At 50.9% G+C, this 12,847-nt stretch overlaps 1 protein-coding gene across 1 annotated transcript in view; it reads left to right on the top strand.

The window, feature by feature from the left end:
- The window catches only part of PIK3C2B (phosphatidylinositol-4-phosphate 3-kinase catalytic subunit type 2 beta), a 515,998-nt gene that overhangs the window by 192,524 nt on the left and 310,627 nt on the right, over positions 1-12,847 (top strand). The gene's annotated exons all lie outside the window — the stretch shown is intronic.

The following is a 12,847-nucleotide window of genomic DNA, read 5'->3' on the forward strand; positions in this document are numbered from 1 at the left end:
ATGCTTCAAAGAGCCGCAGTAGATTTAGATGACGACGATGGTGTCTACATCCGCTATTGCACCGATGGCAGCCTGTTCAACCTGAGGCGACTAAAGGCCCACTCCAAGACAATGGAAAAACTTATCCGAGAGCTACTGTTTGCTGCTGCTGCTGCACTTGTCTCCCACTCAGTATCAGCTCTGCAGCATATAATGTCCTGCTTTGCAGAGGCTGCCAAGCTATTCGGCCTAGAAGTTAGTCTGAAGAAGACAGAAGTTCTCCACCAGCCTGCACCCCAGGAAGATTATCACCCTCCTTGCATCACTGTGGGTGAATCAGTTTTGAAGACAGTCCAGCAGTTCAGCTACCTGGGGTGCATCATCTCCTCAGACACCAAGATCGACAAGGAGATTGACAATAGACTGTCAAAGGCAAACCGTGCTGTAATGTATTGGCTGAAATACGCGCCCACGCGCAGAGGCGGCTGGGTATCCCAGGCACCTCTAGCGCGGGGCGCGGAATCCCCGCCTACTACATCCACGGCGGGAAGTTTAACAGGCCAGGATTGGCCTGACCTGTACAGGAGGCTGAACCGGGTATGTACATAAGCGGGGCCCGGCCAGCGTGCTCTCTCTCTTGCAACGTGCTCCTAATAAACAATGTTGCCCTACTCTCGTCTCCGCTTCGAGTACGTTACACTGGCGACGAAGGTGGGATTCTAGCCTCATCGGCTACAATCGGAGACCTTGGGCAACGAACGACCGGCCACGACCGCCGCCGCCACCATGGCCAACCAGAGCGGGAACACCGGGTACATCGAGCCCTTCGACCCTGCAAATCCTGAGGGCTGGGAGTCCTACTCGGAACGGGTCGAGTTCTACCTCCGGGCCAACAAGATCACCGACGCCGGAGCAAAGAGGGATGTTCTCCTGAGCGTCTGCGGGCCAGCCACGTTCGAGATCGCCAAGGGTCTCTCGGCTCCCGCCCGCCTCGCGGAGAAATCCTACGATGAGATCATCAGGCTCCTCACGGGCCATTTCTTGCCGCAGCCCTCACGGGTGGCCCGCAGATTCCTGTTCCACAAAAGGGACCAGACCGCTGGAGAATCAGCCGCGGACTACTTGGCGGCCCTCCGCAAACTCGCCGGGAACTGCAACTTCCCCCAGTTGGAGGAGACCCTAGCCGACTGTCAGAACTTGTATCTTTAATGCTGGTTCCCTATAATGTGACCAATGCTGTAATGTATTCTTACTGTGGCTTAGAGCTGCTTTGTTACTGAACCAAACTGACTCCATGTTGTAACCCTTGCTTGACCCATAGTGCTTGGATAGTAATTAACCTTGCCCCACTGGTATCCAAAATATTTGGGGCTGTAGAGTGAGTTATGTTATGTCTCTGCACATTCTCACACTGGGACCCTTTGAAGCCGAGCAGCATGGCCTTCGGAGTAGGGAGGCATCCTCTCTACTGATAGTGATGGTGAGAAGACAGATGTGCCTGTAACGGTGTGAATTGTGGCTTTGTGAGATGTTTGCTTTACGTGTATAAAATTGTGCTGGTGCTGGCTCTCGCCATCACTGTTATCTTGCCTTTTCCAGTGCTTAGTTCTCTTCAATAAAAATCCTAACTTTGTAACCAAGTATGGGATCCGTTTGAAGTTCTTAAGTTCTGACACCGACCGGTTCACGTGGGGCCTCTGCGACGAAAGGCTCCAGCAGAAGCTCTTCGCCAAAGAAGAGCTCACCCTCCAGGGTGCCTTCAGCGAGGCGGTCGCGTTCGAGAGGGCTGCCCGGACCTTTCCCCGGGTCAAGACCGAGACCGCCCACCATGAGGAGCTGGACCCCGAGCACCAGGAAGAGGGGGAAGCCTTCCAGACGCGCCGCGCCGCAGGACCAGCTGCCCGAGCTCCACAGCGCCCCCGAGCCAGCGAACGGCCGAACCAGCAAACTAACGAAAGGGCCAAATGCGCCAGCTGCGGCGACCCCCACGATTGGAGGGACTGCCAGTACCGGACCTGGGACTGCAGGAGCTGCGGGAAGACCGGCCACATCGCGCGAGCGTGCCGAGCCAAGCACAACCGCCCGCGACCGACCGCACACCACGAGGCCACAGAGTCCCACTCAACAGCCTCCACCTCACTTCAGGTACTGAGTTTGCCCCTGACCACCCCCAACAAGATAAAGATGGCGGTCCTCATAGACGGGGCCCCCTGCATCATGGAAGTGGACTCGGGCTCCTCCATCTCCATAATCGCGGAAGAGACCCTGAGAAGGCTGCGCCCCGGCCAGGAGCTGCAGCTGCGACCGGCAAATTTCATATTGCGGGACTTCCAGCAAAACCCGGTCCAAATAGCGGGGTGGGCACGGGTGCAGGTGGAACGGGGGTCCTTCAGAGGCCCCCTAGACATCCTGGTGGTCAGGCGGCCGCTTACCACCCTCTTGGGTCTTGCATGGTTTGGCCCCTTGGGAATCCGAATAGAGGTGGCGCGCACGACCACCGCGGGAGGGTTCGGGGAGGTGTGCAGAGAGTTCCCCGACGTATTCGATGGGTCGCTGGGTAGTTACAAGGGCCCAGCCATCTCCCTACCGCTCGACCCGACGGTCAGACCGATCCGGCTCAAGGCAAGGAGGGTCCCCTTCGCCTTGAAGCCCAAGATCGAGGCAGAGTTGGACCGCCTAGTAGCACAAGGGGTCCTGGAGCCGGTCGATTACGCCATGTGGGAGACCCCCATAGTGACTCCGGTCAAACCCAATGGGGACGTGCGTATATGTGCAGATTACAAGTGCACAATTAACAAAGCGCTCCAAGACAACCCCTACTCAGTGCCGGTGGTGAGCCACGTCCTGGCTGCTCTAGCGGGGTATAAGGTCTTTGGGAAGCTGGACCTGGCCCAGGCCTACCAACAGCTCCCAGTAGACGCCAAGACGGCGGAAGCCCAGACCATAGTGACACACAGGGGGGCCTTCTGAGTGAAGAGGCTACAGTTCGGGGTAAGCGTCGCTCCAGGGATTTTTCAGAGTATAATGGACGCTCTCCTTAAAGGGATCCCCGGAGTGCAGCCGTTTTTCGACGACGTTTTAATCGCCGCCCCCGGCCCCGAAGAGTTCGGAAATTGCTTGAGAGAGGTGCTCCGCCGGTTCCAGACAGCGGGGCTCAAGGTCAAACGGGAAAAATGCTTGCTGGGGGTCCCACGGGTGGAGTTCCTGGGTTTCGCCGTAGACTCCGCGGGAATCCACCCAACAGAAGAAAAAACTCGAGCCATCCTGCAGGCCCCGGCTCCCACCTGCAAGGCGGAGCTCCAAAGCTTCTTGGGGGTGCTGAACTTTTATCATTCGTTCCTCCCCCACAAGGCAGCCCTCGCTGAGCCCCTCCACAGGTTACTGGACAAAAAGGCCCCGTGGGTGTGGGGAAAAAGGCAAGCCGCCTCATTCCAGGCGGTCAAGGACATCCTAGTATCTAATGCGGTGCTCCACCATTTTGACGAGGGTCTCCCCGTCATCTTGGCGTGCGATGCGTCGCCCTACGGAGTGGGGGCAGTCCTGGGGCACCAACTCCCGGACGGGAGGGAGGTCCCGGTGGCATACTACTCCCGCACGCTGTCTCCAGCCGAGCGCAATTACGCGCAGATAGACAAAGAGGCACTGGCAATCGTGGCGGGGGTCCGCAAGTTCCACGAATATCTGTACGGGCGGAGGTTCACTATTGCCACCGACCACAAGCCTCTCCTAGGCCTGTTGGCCCCTGACCGGCAAACCCCCCAAATTCTCTCACAGCGCGTGTTGAGGTGGAACCAATTCCTCAACTCCTACACGTACACACTGGTGCACAGGGCAGGCAAGGCCATGGGCCACGCGGACGCGCTCAGCCGTTTGCCGCTCCCAGAAGTAGGCCCAGACCCCGCCCCTGCACACCAGGTCATGATGATAGAGAGCCTCCCGGAGCAGCCCCTCCACGCGGCGGAGGTCGCCAAGGCAACACAGAAACACAAAACACTGGCGAGGGTGCTAGACTGGGTGATGAGGGGCTGGCCGGAGGGGAACATGGGGGAAGAATTCAAACCATACACGACCAGGAGGGAGGAGCTAGCCGCGCACAAGGGGTGCCTATTATGGGGAAGCAGGGTGGTGATCCCGCCTCCGCTGCAAAAGCGAGTCCTGGAATCCCTACACGAGACCCATCCCGGCATAGTCCGAATGAAGGCGTTAGCCAGGAGCTACGTCTGGTGGCCGGGAATGGACGGGGAGATTGAGACGTGGGTGCGCAGGTGTCAAACGTGTCAGGAGTCAAGGCCTGAGCCCCCCAGCGCCCCCGCCACACGGTGGGAGTCCACCCGGAAGCCCTGGTCGAGGCTCCACATCGATTTTGCGGGGCCATTCCAGGGTCAAATCTTCATGATCATTGTGGACGCCTATTCCAAATGGCTGGAGGTCATTCCCGTAGGGTCCACCTCAGCGGCCGCCGCCATCAAAGCGCTGCGCAGGGTCTTGTGCACCCACGGTATTCCGGATACCATAGTCTCAGATAACGGGACAGCATTCATAGCGGCGGACTTCCAAGGGTTCCTCAATAGATACCTGATTAAACACATTCGCTCCGCCCCCTTTCACCCGGCCACTAACGGCCAGGCGGAGCGGATGGTCCGCACAACCAAGGAAGCCTTAAGCCGCATCGTTCAGGGAGACTGGGACCACAGACTAGCTGCGTTCCTCTTCGATAACCGGGTCACCCCCAACCCGGCCACAGGGGTCAGTCCGGCCGAGCTCCTCATGGGGCGCAAACTCATAACACGGCTGGACCGACTACACCCCGACAGGACCGCTGACCCCAGCGGAAGTCCCGAGGTCCGGGACGCGGCAAGGGGGTTCTTCGCAGGCGACCCAGTTTATGCCCGGAACTACGCTAGGGGACCCGAATGGGTGGCGGGCAGAGTGTTACGAGTAACGGGGTCCCGCCACTACGACATATCGACCGAGGGGGGCCAGGTCCTACGGCGGCACATCGACCAGCTACGCCGCCGGACGCTGCCCGAGGACCCAGCGGACATAGAGGAGGCGGAGCCAACCAGAGGCCGGCCTGACGACGCGCCCCCAACGACAGCAGGGCCGCCGCCCGAAGTGCAGGGGCCCACCGAGCCCGACCGGCCCGAGGAGCCAAACCCGCCGCCTCTGGCGGCACCACAACCCCCGGACGTGCCCGCCAGGGAAGCAGCGCCCCCCCCACAGGACCTTCCCAGACGGTCCACCAGGGAGAGCCGCCCGCCCGCGTATCTTAAAGACTATGTTCATTAACTAGGGGGGGAGGAGTGTAATGTATTGGCTGAAATACGCGCCCACGCGCAGAGGCGGCTGGGTATCCCAGGCACCTCTAGCGCGGGGCGCGGAATCCCCACCTACTACATCCACGGCGGGAAGTTTAACAGGCCAGGATTGGCCTGACCTGTACAGGAGGCTGAACCGGGTATGTACATAAGCTGGGCCCGGCCCGCGTGCTCTCTCTCTTGCAACGTGCTCCTAATAAACAATGTTGCCCTACTCTCGTCTCCGCCTCGAGTACGTTACACGTGCATTTGGCCGACTGCATAAAAGGGTGTGGAGCAACAAGCATCTGAAAAAAGGCACAAAGATCAATGTTTACAAAGCGGTTGTGATGACAACCCTCATCTACGGCTCCGAATCGTGGGTTTTATACCATCATCACCTGCGACTCCTTGAGCGCTTTCATCAGCGCTGCCTTCGCACCATCCTCAACATCCACTGGAGTGACTTTGTGACCAACACTGAAGTCCTCAAGTGGGCAGAGGTTACAAGCATCGAGGCATTGCTGTTGAAGACGCAGCTGCGCTGGGCAGGGCATATCTCCAGGATGGAAAACCACCGCCTTCCCAAGATTGCCCTGTATGGCGAACTTTCCACCGGCCATCGAAATAGAGGGGCACCAAAGAAGAGATACAAGGACTCCTTGAAGAAATCCCTTGGTACCTGTTGCATTAACCATCACCAGTGGTCTGACCTAGCCTCAGATCGCAAAGCATGGAGGCACACCATCCACCAGGCTGTCTCTTCCTTTGAGAACGCACGCATAGCTGGTCTTGAGGACAAAAGGAGATTGAGGAAGAATCGTACTGCTACAGCACCAACCCCAAATCAGACTTTTCCCTGCAGCCACTGTGGCCGGACCTGCCTGTCCCACATTGGTCTTGTCAGCCACCAGCGAGCCTGCAGCAGACGTGGACTACTGCACCTTTCTTAAATCTTCGTTCGCAAAGTCAAGCCAAGAGAGAGATCAGTGAGTAATAATTCTCAGCCCATCCAGGAGTAAGCTTCAAAACTGCTAAAATCTCAGTGCTTATTTTTAAGTAACAATCCTGGAGAACTCCTAAAGTGTTTGTGAATTCTTTCGTCACAGCAAGTAGTGAAGAATGTGGGTATGTGGCAAAAAAGCTGCTTCTTTATATCCATATTTAACTGTAGAAATATATCTGCTGTGTATCTTGTTCAGCTTGTGATGGGTAGTATCTGTCTGTGGTGGAGCTTTGCAAGACAGAGCTTTGCAGGAAGTTCAAACATTGAATATGTTCTAGATTTATTATCTTGCTTCAAAAGCTATCTGGTTGTATTGGGTCAGTTGTCTGTGTGGAGCTGAGCCCATATGATTGGCTAAGTAAAACATCACATGATCACATGAGTGATTAATCACATGTTTGAATTGGGCCTCAATATATGTCTGCAGTGGTATTGAAGGTTGATTGGTATGCTTGGATGAATCAGGCCTGAAGACCAACTGCATGAAAGGACAGGTTCTGTCTTTCAGGTAAAACAGTTCTCAGCTGTACCGTGCTGCTTAAGTCTGGCATACAGATGAATGGAATGCTGACTGGCAAAATTCTTTTTGCATTAGTCCTCCGAACCTCACCCATCTTGGATGACTGGGCGGGGGGTGGGGGTTGCAGTGCTTATTTGTGACTCTTTTTCTTTCAGGGCACTCCCTGCCCCAAATATATTGGGAGAGTTTGGCTATCTGGGTGGTGTACCGACTGCCTAACGCACCCCCAGAGAACCTTCCTGCTCTGCTGGATACTGTATCGACCTGGGCTTTGAACTTCCCCAGGCTGTTGGTCCTGGGGGATTTCAATGTCCAGGTTGATGATGCAGCATCTGTTCAGGCTCAGGACCTAGTGTCATCCATGGAGACTCTAGGATGCATCCAGATTATATTGGTTCCCACTCACCTGGCTGGTCACACGCTGGATTTGGTTTTGGGGGCTGGGATAACATCAGATCTGATAGCTGTAGATACAGTTCCATGGTCAGATCACTATGCCCTGAAAGACCGACTGGACCTGCAACCCTCCTTCTGTTTAGGCGGCGAGCGAATTTATGCTCATCTGCAGAGCCAACTGAGCGGCTCCCTGGTGTGACACTAGATGAGCAAGTAGAGGACTGGTATTCCTAGCTCACTACGGCCATCGATAACATCGCCCCCTGGTGCCCTCTGCGCTGCTGTACCAAAGCGGCCCCATGGTATACCCTGGAGCTGCAGAGGATGAAACGGTAACTTAGAAGGCTAGAGTGAGTGTGGCGGCGCTCTTATGATGAGGAGTCAAAAACTTCTTATAGAACATTTATGAAGGTCTATGAGAAGGCCGTGAAGTCTGCTAAGAAGGAATTCTATGCAGCCTATATTGCATCTGTGAAGTTGCACCCAACCCAATTGTTTAGGACAATTCGATCATTAACTACAGTGGCAATAGGCAACCAAAAGATGAGGGAATCGGTTATTGGCTGTGAGGCTTTCGCGACTTATTTTGCAGACGAAGTCTTGACTCTCCGCCGAGATCTCCTGGCCACAGTTGATACGATACATGAACTGGAAGCCTGCTGTCCATCTTTGGGCCCTTCTTTGGATCGCTTCAGCCAGCTTTCTCTGGAAGACGTGGACAGGATCTTGGCTGCAGTGAAGCCTGCCACTTGTCCTCTAGATTCATGCCCATCCTGGCTTGTTAAAACAGGTGGTGCTGTAGTCTGGAGCCCTCTGGTTGGTATTATTAATCTGTCCCTGTCATCAGGGACTTTCCCAGTTAGGCTCAAAGAGGCGGTGGTACATCCACTTTTGAAGAAGCCATCTTTGGGCCCTATGGGCCCAGCCAATTACCACCCAGTCTTGAATCTTCCATTTCTGGGTAAGGTAATTGAGAAAGCAGTGGTGGAGCAGTTTCAAACTTTCCTGGAGGACACCTCTATCCTTGACCCTTTCCAGTCTGACTTCTACCCTGGGCATGGCACAGAGACTGTCTTGGTTGCCCTCACAGATGATCTCAGAACGCATCTGGATCAAGGCAGGTCAGTGCTGCTGCTCTTGCTAGATCTTTCAGCAGCGTTTGACACTGTCAACTACAATCTAATGACCCACCACATTGCTGACATAGGAGTCCAGGGAATTGCCTTACAGTGGTTTTCCTCCTTTCTCCATGGTCAGGGGTAAGCGGACCTCTTTGTGACACCCACTTGAGTGTGGTGTACCACAAGGAGCTATTCTCTTGCCAATGATGTTTAACATCTATATGTGCCCCCTTGTCCAGATTGCTCAAGGTTTTGGGCTGGGCTGTCACCAATATGTGGATGACACCCAGCTCTATTTGTTGATGGGTGGCCATTCAGACACTACTCTGGGTCATCTGACCGGGGCTTTGGAAACTGTGATTGGATGGTTGTGCTAAAGCTGGCTGAAGCTCAATCCAACCAAGATGAAGATTCTGTACCTAAACTGTGGGGGACTAGAGTTGGGCCTCTGACCCCCCAACCCTGGAATCTCTTGCACCGGCTCAGAAAGTGAGGAGTCTGGGAGTGATACTGGATGCCTCACTTACCATGGGGGCCCAGGTCACAGCAGTTGCTTGATCTGCCTTCCACCATCATCGGCAGGCCAGGAAGCTGGCGTCCTACCTATGCCCCCAGGATTTAGGTACTGTAATCCATGCAACGGTCACTTCCAGATTGGATTACTGTAACTCGCTCTAGGCAGGCTTATCCTTGTGGCTAATCCAGAAACTCTATGTAGTGCAGAATATGTCAGCACGGCTGTTCTGCATTGCCTTTATGGACAAACATTCAACCAGTGCTGCGCCAACTGCACTGGCTACCTATTGAGTACCGGATCCGCTTCAAGGCTTTAGTACTGACATTTAAAGCCTTACGTGGTCTGGGACCTACATACCTGAGGGACCGCCTTTCCCCATATACATTCCAGAGGTTGTTGCAATCGGCTACGCAACACCTCCTGACCATCCCTGGCCCTAAGGATGTCCAACTCACCTCAGTGAGGGCCAAGGCCTTTTCAGCCCTGGCCCCTCCTTGTGGAATCAGCTCCCTGTGGAGATCCAGACCTTACCCTAACTACTGCCATTTTGTAGGGTCTGCAAGACGGAGCTGTTCAGCCGGGCCTATGGTTGGGCATCTTACTATTCCATCATTTGGCCTTCTTTGTGGTGACATTGTGCCCTACTGCAGTGCTATCTTATTGCTATTACCATCATTTAATGTGGGCCTATAACTGGTTATTTGATATGCGATGCCCTTTCCGCCGGTGGTACATTTTATTTATTGTTTTTACTGTTTAATTTTAATGTGGTGTTTTAACTTTGATCTGTAGGTTTTTACTGTTATTTTATATGTTGTGATCTGCCTTGAGCCTGTTTATGGGAAAGGGCAGAATATAAGCCTACTAAATAAATAAATAGTGAGTTTGCATTGGCATTGCCAGGAAGGCTAGTTAAAGGACAACCCAAGAGGGGCAGTTGCAGTGGAGTGGAACAATGTTAACTAGCACAGGAAAATTTCGTTATTGTCTGTGAAGCAAATAGAGCATTCTTACTAGTCTCAGTGGAATCAAAACATGGGATTTTTATGTATGTGAGCTTCTTTTGATATTGAAAATTTAAAACTACTAACTGTTTAATTCAAAGTCTAGGAAGACAAATATCTAGTGCCAGTCATCATTTCCCAACAGATATACAAAAAACTTTAAAACTGCTGTTGATACAGTGGCATCTTGTCCAGAATGCGGATCTACCTTCTTGGTGTGCTTACTTCACTGTTTCTGTGGCTCCCAGGGATAGCATGTCTAGGTCTTTTAAAAATATATATATTATTATTCTAATGTAGTATAGTTCATGGAATAGTTGTATTTGAATTTGGGACTGATGTCTACATGCTCTGGTATCTTTGCATCCAATTGTTAGTTCCATAGAAGCGCTGTTTTGAAATTCTGCAGTGCAAAAAGTCATGGCAGTAGAGATACTTATTACATCACAGTGTTTGACCTCTACTCCATTTGCAATGTTGTTTATTTATGTGGAAATCTCTAAGAAGGATAACATAATTTATCCTCCAAAAAAGCTTAGGTCTTTTCAGGTAGTAGAGTTACAGGTCCTTAGCCAAACCCAAAGGTTTTTTGGAGTAATTATGAAGTACAAACAGGTATCTAAAGGCAACTAAATTGACATTATTTTTAAATACTGAAGTAATAAAAACATTCTTTCTCTTCAGAAATCCAGAAACATCACTTTGCACAGTACCACCCATCAACGTCAACAGGTTGTAGTTACACAGATTTCTATATCTTACATATGCAGTGATTTCCCACAAGGTGGTGCCAAAGTTCACAACAGAATGCAAAATTACTTTGATTAGCCTTGTCTATATTTTCTTCAAGAGACAGGTTCTTCTGGGTTCTGCTATCAAGCCACTTCTCTGAATGCTTTCCATGCCCCAGTAGGAGTCGGCAGAGTTTGCCGTGACTTCCAGGCATGGGGGGGCGGGGAGAGAGAGAGAGAGCAAGTGCCTGGGTGCTATCTCTTTTTAAAACATTTCTAAGTGGTCTTATGCACTTAAGATGCCTCAGTTCATTTATGTCTCTTTATCTAACTAGGTTACCATCTCTTAATTTTGTACTTTTATGTACATAAATTCAGGACCCAGAAATCCTGCAGTGTAGAAAAAGCCCAGCAGGAACTCATTTGCATATTAGGCCACACCCCCTGATGCCAAGGCAGCCAGAACTGCATTCCTCTGTGTTCCTGCTGGGAAAAAAGTCCTGCATATATTAAAATTGCAAGACAAGCATTGAGGAAAAATAAGGGGGTATCCATTTTTAAAGAAACCTTGATTATCAGAACCAAAAAGTTAAGTTACAATTGCCACCTCTGGATTGGGAGAACTGGAGATTTGGGGGTGGAGCCTGAAGAGGGTGGGGTTAGGGAAGGGACTTCAGGGAGGCATAATGTCACAGAGTCCACCTTTCAAAACAGCCATTTTCTTTGAGAGAACTGCTCTGTCATCTGGAGATCAGTTGTAATTCCAAGAAATAGCCAGGCCCCACCTGGAAGTTGAGCAACCAAAACAAAAGTCACACGGAAAATAGAACTGGAGAATAAGCAAACACTCCATGTATCAGTGGCTCTCGAGTAAATTTTCTCTCTTAAAGTTGTACCATCCAGTAAAGCACTTTAAATCACCATTCATTTTGATTTATTCTTTGAGCAAATTTGGGGAGGGACGGTGGCTCAGTGACAGAGCATCTGCTTGGTAAGCAGAAGGTCCCAGGTTCAATCCCCGGCATCTCCAAAAAGGGTCCAGGCAAATAGGTGTGAAAAACCTCAGCTTGAGACCCTGGAGAGCCGCTGCCAGTCTGAGTAGACAATACTGACTTTGATGGACCAAGGGTCTGATTCAGCATAAGGCAGCTTCATATGTTCAAATTAGCTTCATATATGTGTGGAAACAATCATTATACAAATTCAGTAAATTTTCCAACATCAATAATTCAAATGAGAATCAGCAGTAGCTTCTATAGTGTGACATGCAACACCGGTCTTACTTCCTGTTTCACACAATTGCTATATCTCAGCTGCAGCCTGCTCCTGCAATAAACCATAAATCATAACACAACATCACAAGCCATACACCAGTTATATCATTTCAACATCCAACATTCTTTTAACCTCTGCTTAGGAATCGGGCCCCCTCTTTTATATGGAACACAAATCCATATGACCTGCATTACCATGCACATTTTCCAAACACTATTTTAATTGTACAGTATTCATTTTCCCATTATACAATACAATAAAATCATTTTACTTATATATAACATCAAACTTACATTAAATTCAACATTTAACAATTTCACAATTCAACGACGTTTCTCTCTTTCATTCACAACCACAAGTTTACCACCCCACTCCCAGAGGTCATCACTATAAGCCCTTTCCCAGGTGCATTCAATTAATTCAACACCCCACACTAAAGGTTATATCACTAAAATGCCTACCCACTAATGACATCAGAATATCCCAAATTTACAATTTCACAGAAAACACGATAGATCCCATTCATTGTTAAGACCCATCAGTTGCAATGTTTTCAAATAAAAAATCCATCTCATCTCCTCCTGCAAAAGGAGCTTGCTAACCTCTATCTGTTGAGTGCCACCTGATGTTATTTTCCCCAAACCACAAATTTTAAAGAGTCAGGATTATGTCCAAACCTTGAAAAATGGTCCACAAGAGGAGCTTCAGATATGGAATTTTTCACTCTCGACCTGTGTTCTAACACACGTGTCTTCATCATTCTCATGGTGCTCCCCACATAGATACGTGGAGGTATACACGGGCAGAAAATCGCATAAATAGCTCTTTGGTAGAACATGTTGTATGTTGTTTTAAATGTATCTTGATGCCAGTTTGATAAAATCAGTAGTTTGTATACAAAACTGACATGATAGGCATGCACCAATGGTCCCTCAAATTTCTAGTTTGTTTATACCCTATCATTGGTGGCTTCTGACAGCCCAGGATATCCTCCACAATGT

The sequence above is a fragment of the Heteronotia binoei genome, chromosome 2 (genome assembly GCF_032191835.1).
Source record: "Heteronotia binoei isolate CCM8104 ecotype False Entrance Well chromosome 2, APGP_CSIRO_Hbin_v1, whole genome shotgun sequence".
NCBI classification, from domain to species: Eukaryota; Metazoa; Chordata; class Lepidosauria; order Squamata; family Gekkonidae; genus Heteronotia; species Heteronotia binoei.